The sequence below is a fragment of the Myzus persicae genome, unplaced genomic scaffold, assembly GCF_001856785.1.
Source record: "Myzus persicae strain clone G006 unplaced genomic scaffold, MPER_G0061.0, whole genome shotgun sequence".
Taxonomy (NCBI): domain Eukaryota; kingdom Metazoa; phylum Arthropoda; class Insecta; order Hemiptera; family Aphididae; genus Myzus; species Myzus persicae.
In genome coordinates this window covers 292,787-302,968 of record NW_019101823.1, presented here as the reverse complement: position 1 = coordinate 302,968, position 10,182 = coordinate 292,787, and the positions used below count along the sequence as shown (strand labels likewise).

At 29.1% G+C, this 10,182-nt stretch overlaps 1 protein-coding gene across 2 annotated transcripts in view; it reads left to right on the top strand.

Moving 5' to 3' along the window:
* The first annotated feature begins 286 nt into the window (after positions 1-286).
* Positions 287-10,182, top strand: part of LOC111030534 (probable nuclear hormone receptor HR38) — an 86,083-nt gene continuing 76,187 nt past the window's right edge. Inside the window, exon 1 of one of the 2 annotated variants that reach the window (XM_022310071.1) lies at positions 287-381. The gene's annotated coding sequence lies outside the window, so the exon portion shown is untranslated. Of the gene's footprint in view, positions 382-784; positions 1,290-10,182 lie in introns of those variants that run through there. The other variant, XM_022310069.1, reaches the window with a different exon arrangement.

The window sequence follows — 10,182 nt, the reverse complement described above, 5'->3', positions numbered from 1 at the left end:
CTCCAGACGCTGTACGGTATTATTATTATTATTATTATTATTATTATTATTATTATTATTATTATTATTACTTTAATAGTAATAGTAATAATAATAATAGTGTCCCGTCAACGTTCCGCATGGCAACACGTCTCGCGCTCCGGTCGTCTCAGTCGCCGTCGCCGCGGTACAGTGTGTAAACCGGCACGGCCGAAGAACGACTCCGCCGCCACCGACGCCGCCGCCGCCGCCTCCGAGTCTCCGTCCGCCCGAGAGCACGACAGGCGACGAGCCGCGCGCCGTCCTGCAGGGTACGACGATAGTCGTTCGGCGTCTACCGGTCGGCGCCGACACCGCCACAGCCACAGCATCGCCGGCGACGTCGTCGGGACGCTTGCAGAGGTGAGTAACGACGGACTCGATGTCTCGTCATCATACTAATACGCCAAAGTGCATCCACCCCTCTGGGACACCACCCCAACCCCCCCTCACACGCACACGCCGTACGAAACACCAAACATTCCGGAGCGGGGTGAGCTAGGCAGGAACACGGGTACAAGTGGTGGGGTAATGACTGTAATAATTGCAATAAATTGCATAATATTGTATTGTTTATATTTTATTGCACCGTGATAATGTTAATGTATATACTTGCCGCCGCCGCCGCCGCCGCCGTCGTCCCCTACCCCGCGAGACGCGTTCGATGCACTCGCGATTGGTGGGGAGTGGGGAGGGGCGGATTTTTTCGCACCGCGCGAATCCGTATCGCATCGCATCGCATCGCCACCGCCACCGCGCGCAACAATTTTCACTTCAGTCAGCCGTGTGTTGGTCCGTGTCACGTGTCCCCGATCCCGGATTTCGTCGTCGTCGTTTTCTGTATAATATTGTTCGCGACGTACACGCGTATTTATCGCGCTCTCGGGGATTCCAGAGTTCGCGTTCGACGGTTTTTGAGCCGAAAAAACATTTTCGATTTCCCGCGCTTTGCCGCCGCAGGTTTTTTGACATTTTTAAAAAAAAATTTTAAAATTTTAAATATTTAATTTTCGGCGTCCGGTTTTCGCGTGCAATAAAAATAATAATTTATGTATATATATCATAGTGTCGTATAAATAGACGCAACACACCGCAGTACGTACCTATTTGTATTTTGTTTTTGATTTTGTTAGTGTGTGTGAGTGAGAGGGTGTGTGTGTGTGTGTGTGTGCGCGCGAGCGCGTGCTTAGTGTTTGTTACTTTTTTGTTTTTTTACATTTATTAATTTTTAATTTTGCACGAAACCATTTACCTCGAACAATATAATGAAGGTATTTATCATAAATTAATATTTATTTTTTTCTTTCTCCTTATTAATAACTGTGGGCTGAAATTATTTTTCTTTTTTTTTTTTTTCAATCAATGCGTCTCACGTTGTGTGAGCTTTCTTTATATAGTATTATACTTACACATATCGTGTAGCTTGTAACTGCACACCGGTAAATATGGGCAAGTCAAAAAGCTTTTAAAATGGTAAAACGTTTTTCATTAAGAATAATTGTACTTGGCGAAAATACTATTAATACGCCTCACGAGTTGTTAATTATTAGTAAAATAGTAATATACATACTTGTAACTGGAACAAAATAGCATACTGTTCTATAAAATTACTAATATTTACTTCGAAATTATTATTTTTTACGTTTAGTACACCTAATTTGTTTCTCTATAGTTATAAAAATATTTCTGAAAAATCAGATAAAATCTGAGATTTAATTTTTTTTTCTAATTGATTCACATGTAATTATGTGTAAAGTGTAGGAAGATAGGTGAAATAGAAGTACAGAGAGAAAACGTTCTTAATTTTTGGCAAAAATTGATAAAACATAAAATGAAATTCTTTTAACCAGATGTTTATTTTGAATTGTTAAAAAAGCAGATAATCCTGTTTTCTGTTAATTTTATGAAAACCGGTTAAGATGAGCTTGACTATGGTGAATATCTCAAAATCTGTATCTTCCTACAATTCAAATATTATAGAAATCTATCTTGAACTGTACCAAATACTTTCGTGATCAAATAAACTACACTCATTAGTAAAATGAACATAATATTTAAATAATTATTTTATTCTAGAGCTGATAGTTCTGGAGCTTCTCAACAAATTTTTTCAACGATATTTATACGATTTACAGTATGTATTGTACAGTTGATACAGTCCATATTGAAAAAAAATATTAACACCTATCCAACAAAATATGTACATATTTAAATTTTAAAGTTTTAATTTCGTCCCTGGAATTTAGAAAAAAGCTTATGTAAAATAAGATTATTTTGAAAATAATTTATAACCATTAAATTATAAGTTTTGGTAATAATACATACGACAACAGTTATAACTATAGTAGAAGAGTAGTAGATGGAAGAAAGGAAACGTAAATAAATTCCTGTGTTTACCCAAATCGATTTTAGTTTACTTAATGTTATATTTAAACGAAATGTAATTGATTTATCAGGATCTACTTTGAACAGTTTTTCAGTTTAAAACTATTATCTAAAATCTAACCAATTGAAACAATATTTAGGAGTGGCAAATTACTAAATTAAGTATATCTTATTTTATACAAAATCTAAGAAAACATTATGTTTATTGAAAAATGAAATTATGATTAGCTTATTATGTATACATATAATATATAAATAATAGATTTAAATAATTACATTTTAGTCCATGCATGTCATTAATGCATAATAATTTTTAATTTATATATGCTTAACATATAAAAACTGTGAACAATTCATTTAGGTGATCATTTTTTTTTTATTCATAGTATATCATCAATTTTTTTTAATTTCTGCATTAATATAATAACTAATTAACTAAAGTTTTATACATTTTTTTCAAGTTACATTAGTATTGGTACATATAAGGTATATAATAAATATGATGTCCAACGGTCGTGTACTGTTGAATTAGTTATAGACAATATTTTTATTCATTACTACAGAATATATTGTTCCATGTTTCAAATTACATAAATATGTATTTTGTTCCATACCATCAACATACATTATTTAAATAAAAATGTTGGTATGAAATGCAGTAGTAATAGTCATAAATTTATGCAGGAACGTAGGTTAGAAAATGTGATACTAATATTTCATAAATAATTAATTTTCATATATTGTTCGGGTATAAGATATTAGGTACATATATTAATACAATTTGATGTCAAATTAATGATCCTAGCATGTTTTTAGACGTAAAGATCAATAAAAAAATATTTATGTATTAATAATGAATCAAACCATATAAAATAATTTTTTTTTTTGTTTTGACTAGTTAATAAAATTATATTATAGTAGGTTACACATTTTTTCCTGGATAAAATTGGTTGTTTGGTTTTAAATTATTTTTTATGGATCTAGTATTTACCAAAAGGTATCCATATACTTAAAATTAAGGTAACCTAAAATGTACAATTAAAATACGAATTAGATACACTGTCGATATTTAAGCCTATTCAACTATAGGAAGTAAAAACTTAAATAATTAAAAAAATAAAATAAAATACGAAAAGTATTTTCATAGTTATTGCCGTATTTGCCATTCATATTGGGTTAGGTCAGTTTTAAAACAAATCGTTTTTATTTTTTTTTTTTTGTGCAATAAACTATTACAACGAAGGCCTTCGTGTGGCACATCGTAATTTATATTCGTAAACTGTTCTATTATAAATGTTTTTTAATTCATAACGATGCACAAAACGTAATAATAACGCAACGTGTTTGAATTCATCACTTTTAACTATCGGTTCTAAAATGCATAGAGAATATTGTTTTCAAATATGCATTAATAGTTGGTATAGTAATATAGTATAATAAGTAGAAATGATATTTTTATTTTATGCATAAGAGCTCCGTTTTGGATTATAATGGTTTTATTGGGCCCATATATACCGGATTAATAACTATATTATGGTGTGAGACATAACTCAAAAATACAAATAAAATTCATTAATAGTATTTTTAATTTTTGGTCTACGTAATCCATTCTATTTTACTGATTTATGATATATTTACTTTTATCACCTCTTTTTGTAATCAACACCAATATTAATAATCTTATGAAAATTATTTTTTTTATCCATGTTGAATTTAGATAATTGGTAGGTACACACGAAACAATATTATATTGTGTATATTAGAATGCAATTTATAACAATATATTATTAATTTGTAAATTTGTTCTCTACTTCGCATCTGCGCCTATAAAATGTAAGAACATTATGATTTACAATAGTATATAGTTTGTAAAACGTTATTACAAGACGCGGATGAAGTTATAAAAGAGGTTTCTTTTTTTGTTTTCAACATGATTAACTGCCAATTGCCATAAATTCGACTATATAAAACTCCGGGAATTAAAATGAGATATTCCAGTTTGCCCACGTGAAATTGCATAAAAAATTATTTATGCCCAATTTCTCGTACATAGTCTTATGAGTATAATAATTCTGTGACTGCAGATATATTTCAGAATTTAGATACACATTTCTATATTAATTCATCCATTGTTGCGTCCTACTCATTGCACTGATTTAAAAAAGATACAGGTGTACACGTGTACACCTATATATAGCTAATTCAGTAGGAAAATAAACATTTGTTCGTTATTTCGAATATTAACAATACGTTTAAAAAGATGTAGGTATATCTACGTCTACTGCGTTGTCTCTTCTCCGACCATTGGGCCCGTGTTTGAATCACCTATATTTACATAAAACATTAAATTACACAAATAAACGAGTATGAGTCTTAATGTTGACATTACAATATACCTAGGTAGCTATATTATAATCATTACAAAGTTATGTTATTGTTGAAAATTGCTCAGGTATTATATTTTGAATGCCACTTATAATAATATGTAAATATCAATTCTATCGATGTTTGGATTTTTTGGGGAATTTGGTGCCAGAAATTCTAGTATAGTATACTTATATAATATTATTTTGACGCCAAATGTAGATATCGACAGAAATTTGCATAAAGTATAGACGATACTACGATAGTCAATATACATTCTAAGCGGCGGTAATATGCGCTCGATTAACGATATGTCAATACCTGTTTACGAATAACAATAACAATAATAATAATAATAATAAATGTCAACAAAGTAGGTGCCGATACAAGAGATATTTTTTTATAACAATGGACGAAACTAAAATATAATAAAGTCGTAATATCGTTCGTTTCTTCAAAAGAAATGATACATAATATAATACAAGTTTCATTGTATTTTTTCCGCAAAAGTGTACAACGCATGTACCAATATATTATATTATGCAGGTATATATATATATATATATGTTATATAGAGCGCATATAGTGTTCGATCTATATACTTACTGTCCAAAGCGAGTTCGTGATTTATTTATTTTCGTTTATTCTACATAATATTTGCTTATGTATATAAAATGAAAAAAAAATGATATCTACAATAAAAAGAGGATGTTCTTACACATCAGCGGACTTAACTGAAACATGTATTATATGTAAATTCAAGAAAAATAAAGTCAATAACAATAATAATTTATATATAGGTATAAAATGTAATATTGATATGTGTAGACTACTATATGAGAAAAAATATAATATACTGTTTCGCGTCAAGTATATTTTCCAAACCAACGACATATCATAACAAAAATCGGTGTATAATACCTGTATTTTGCACTGATTTCACTGTACAAATACTAATTATTAAGCACCGATGAGTTTCAAAATGACGGTATGTATTCTCAAAGGTACCTATAAGTCTATAAACGTTTTGCAGTACGGTTTGGATAAAAAATTAATTATGCATGTATGTAAATTATTCGATTAAAATTGAATTTATAAAAACTAAAAAAAAAGAATTCTTTTGAAAATTAAAGTTACATTTATTAGAATAACAAAGCATTAAACATATTGGATGATATTAGTGATAGTATATCGTCAATACTGTTGTACGGTATATATAGCACTGTTAACACATATGTTTTCATCTATGTACCATCATTTTAGTGTGATGCTTCTATTATTTATTTAATCTTTAATAGTCGTGTAATATAGTATAGTATTTTAAAAACACATAACTGAATTCATTGATAAGTCAGCAACTACCTAAACATCGACTGGATCATTACATTTTACGAATATAATAATACGAATATTTTATAAATATTGAACGAAGCGTAAATTACAATAAAAGTATTTTTTATTATTATACAGATGTAAGCTATTGGTCATTGGAGTATATAAAACAGAAGATAGAATCAAATCGTTTTTAAATTATCATCCGTTTAGGCTTAGATCAAACTCTTTGATTTTTTTTTCAAAAGCACTAAAATAAAAATTACTAGGACAACAAAACTACAAGCCTGGACATAAACAAATTAAGAAGTTAAAGTTAAGTTAATTTTAACTTTTTAAAACTTAAATTTACTCAGTTAAAAATTATCATTAACTTGCAATTGCTCCATAAAAACTTTAACGATTTTTGTTTTTGGCGACGTCGAAAAATGTCTAGTGCTCGACCTCTAACATTTATGTATTATATCCATAATGTGTATATATTATGTAAGTGGGCTTTATATATTATGCATCGTCTGCTGAAACAAATGTAACATTTCTTTTTCCATATGGGTTGACTGAAGCGATTGTGTTTTTGATATATTTCGCAGCCAATTCTCCAACGAGAAAAATGTTATAGGCTAATAAAATTGTTTTGACAACTTGTTTTGCATACACTGACACACGTTACACGTGCTATTTGCACATCCGTCAATAAGTATATATTAAGCTGTACGAATATACTTGTTCGTGCCTACTATATAATGCCGCAATCAGGTGGAATCGAAATTGGTAACGGGCCTCAAACACTGTTGAGAGAAATATTTTTGTTAGGGGTTAACCAGTTGATCCATTTTTGATAAATTTATTCTTCAATGCCCCTGCTCAATTATTTTAATTTAAAAATATTCTCATTTCGTGAAAAAATGCATAATATTTAGTGGAGAAGTCTCTGTCGTTCGCAATAGTGGATACGGATGTAGCCGCTTATCTGTTACTTTGTACTAAATACCTACTGATATGTAATATATTATACGACTATAAAGTTGCATAAGCATTCAGTTCCAATAGCAAAAAATGTTCGCTCCGATTTCGTTTAGCCTGCTCATCGCGAGCCTATAATAGGGGGGGGGGGGGTCATAAAAAATTCGTTTCCTGGCCAAAATGTTCAAGTTACGCTACCCCACTACTGTGCATATTAAACCGTTGTCGCCAGTCTGAGTCGAGATGGTCGACTCGAACAATCTTCTATATATATATTATATATGTGTGAGCGTGTGTGCGCGTATGCGTTTTTTTAACGGTTGGTGATTTGGATTAAGACAACATGGATAAAGTGCAACGCCGTATACTTATTTTTAAATTCTGGTAGAGTATAGTTCGTGGTGACAGTAGCTTGATCGTAGATCACTTGCATATGTATTATAATTTAAAAACGATTGATGTGTTATATTTTTGTACCATATTAGACATGTACCTACTCATGTCGTTATTGACTATCTACCTACCCATACTTACCAATGATAATATGTTAGTGTAACAGCCGAGTTTATACTATATATTATTCACATAATATCATCGGCGTTGTGTAATAATTTAATTGTGATGTGATATTTAAAGCACAATATTGTTTTCGAGCACTCGTAAACGAAAATCTCTTGGGTTTTTTTTCACTAAGCCTTTTTGGATTTCGAGTTTGAAAAATGTTATCATTGGTTGTATATAAAAGCTTTTTGCTATATATAGATACAACATGTATTATGTATATACTTTATATTATATGTACTAACGTATATACGTAGATATATATTGCACACGATTTTTGATGTTCATATCACAACTGTAATATACGTCAGTGATTTTATTATTATTACATTCCGATTGCACTCCGGTCTTGATTAGATGATTTCACGAATGTTTCGACGGATTTGAGTCACGCGATTTTACACTTTTTGAAACGAATTGAACTTCCAAATATATTTTATGTGTATAAACTATAAATGAAATATACATATATTATAATTATATGTATTAGGTAATTTAAATTCTCCAAAGTAAATTAACTACTAATAATAAGCAGAATACATTAACTGAAGTTTTGACATCATGGTCGTGATAGAATATATAAAGTTGAATTGTTATACAGTTGTCCAATAAATAAGTTTGAGCTTTACGGTAATATATTGGTTTATTCATTCTAAGAATTGGACAGTTTTATCGTTCTTAAACATTTGAGTTATTTCTAAAGTAATTATATTATTATCAATGAGAATTATTAACTGATATTAGACACCTAAAATGTATGCTTGTAAACAATTACTAAAGAAACTATAAAAAGCTGAAATAAAGTCTAAACCAATTGCAATACCTTTAATACATGTATTATATAATCGTGTAAAGAGTATATTTAAAGACAATACTCGTATAACCGTACCTATATGTTATGGTTACAGGTATAAGACTATATTACATTTTGCAAGATAAAATATATTATGTTGAATATATTATTATTTTAAACTATCTCCAAAACTATGAACATGAATTTGGTACATACAACTTAAGTCTTTGGTAATTATAATTAAATATTGACTTAATTTCTTAAGTTTTCAGCCCACAGTAAAATTTATATTTATTTTTATGTTGTAACCTGCAGATATATTTTTAACTTGCATGCCATTATTTTACATTTCGCAGGTACTTAATTGTTAGTATTGTAAACTTTATAAATCAAGGTAGCTAAATAGTTAGTCAGTTAATATTAATTTATGAAAAAAATATAAAAAATGTATTTTGAAAACAATATCTCAGAAAAAACCATTTTCATTATAGCTTGTTATTTCTTTGTTGATTTAAGTATAAGCTATGGTGAGTTATAATTTTAATTTTTTTAAACAATTGTTTTGTTGGATTTTATGTATGTAAAATAAAAAATTGAAACTTTGGTTATTATTTGTAATCATTAATCACAATAGTCAATACACGTGGCGACTATCATGATAGGTCTAATGTGTAAACGTGTATTATTAAAAAGTACAATAACAATGAATTCTCATTTATTTAAAAAAAAGATAAATACTCATTAAATCATTGCTATATTAAAAAAGTAAAGCAAGAATAAAATATTATTTATTACAGATATTGTACCTACGTTGATATACTTTGATTGAATATTTAAATTATTTTCGTATATTTTTAAAATATTTTTAAAATATATATTTTTTATTTTATATTAATGTAGGTTACTTATAGTTAATTTTGAAAAATATCAAATTTTTTCAATAAAATACGTTATTGAAACGATATTTAATAGGTGCGTATATAAAACAAATTTAAAAGATTAGTTTTTGTAGTTTAACTCAATATAAATATGTAATTTATTGTATCGACGAAAAAGTTTTTCCTCTCTGTAGCTAATTATAAGTATTATAATATATTTATTTTTAGAATTATCAATCTACAGTGTACCTACATGACGTATTAATATATTTATTGTTTTATTCAGTTTATTCGTTTTCATTTGCGTTTTTCTCTAAGTGATATACATTTACAATCATTACCTATTGTTCTTAATAAATAGAAAAGAAAGCGTTTAGAAAGGCTATTATATCTGGTAATCCTGTAATTCGTGTTCAATAACACTTTTTGATAATATTTCTAAATAAAACTAAAATCAAAACAATATTATGTCTTGGTATTATTCATTATAATACATTAATATTATTATTTTTATATTATCAGTATTATGTAAATGTTATGTTCCGTATATCGAGGGTTCTACTCAAATAATATGAGGTTATTTTTGTTTATTGCGGGGCAGGGCAGGGCGGGTGCTAGCATTATAGCATTGATCATAATAAACTATTTCAGTGACTCATTTGCATGGTCCAATTGTTCATGGATGTTTCAACAATTACATTTTGGGTGGCAGAGGGATATTGAAATTCCTCACTAGGAGCTAGGCGCTAAGCCCCCGCCCTAATGTCTGCCTATTCGCCGCTTACTGCTTACGTAAATTATTTTTATATTTTTAATTCATTAATTCTTCTATAATTTATATTAAACCACAATGGTGAAACATAATTCATTGATGACACCAGTTGCTTA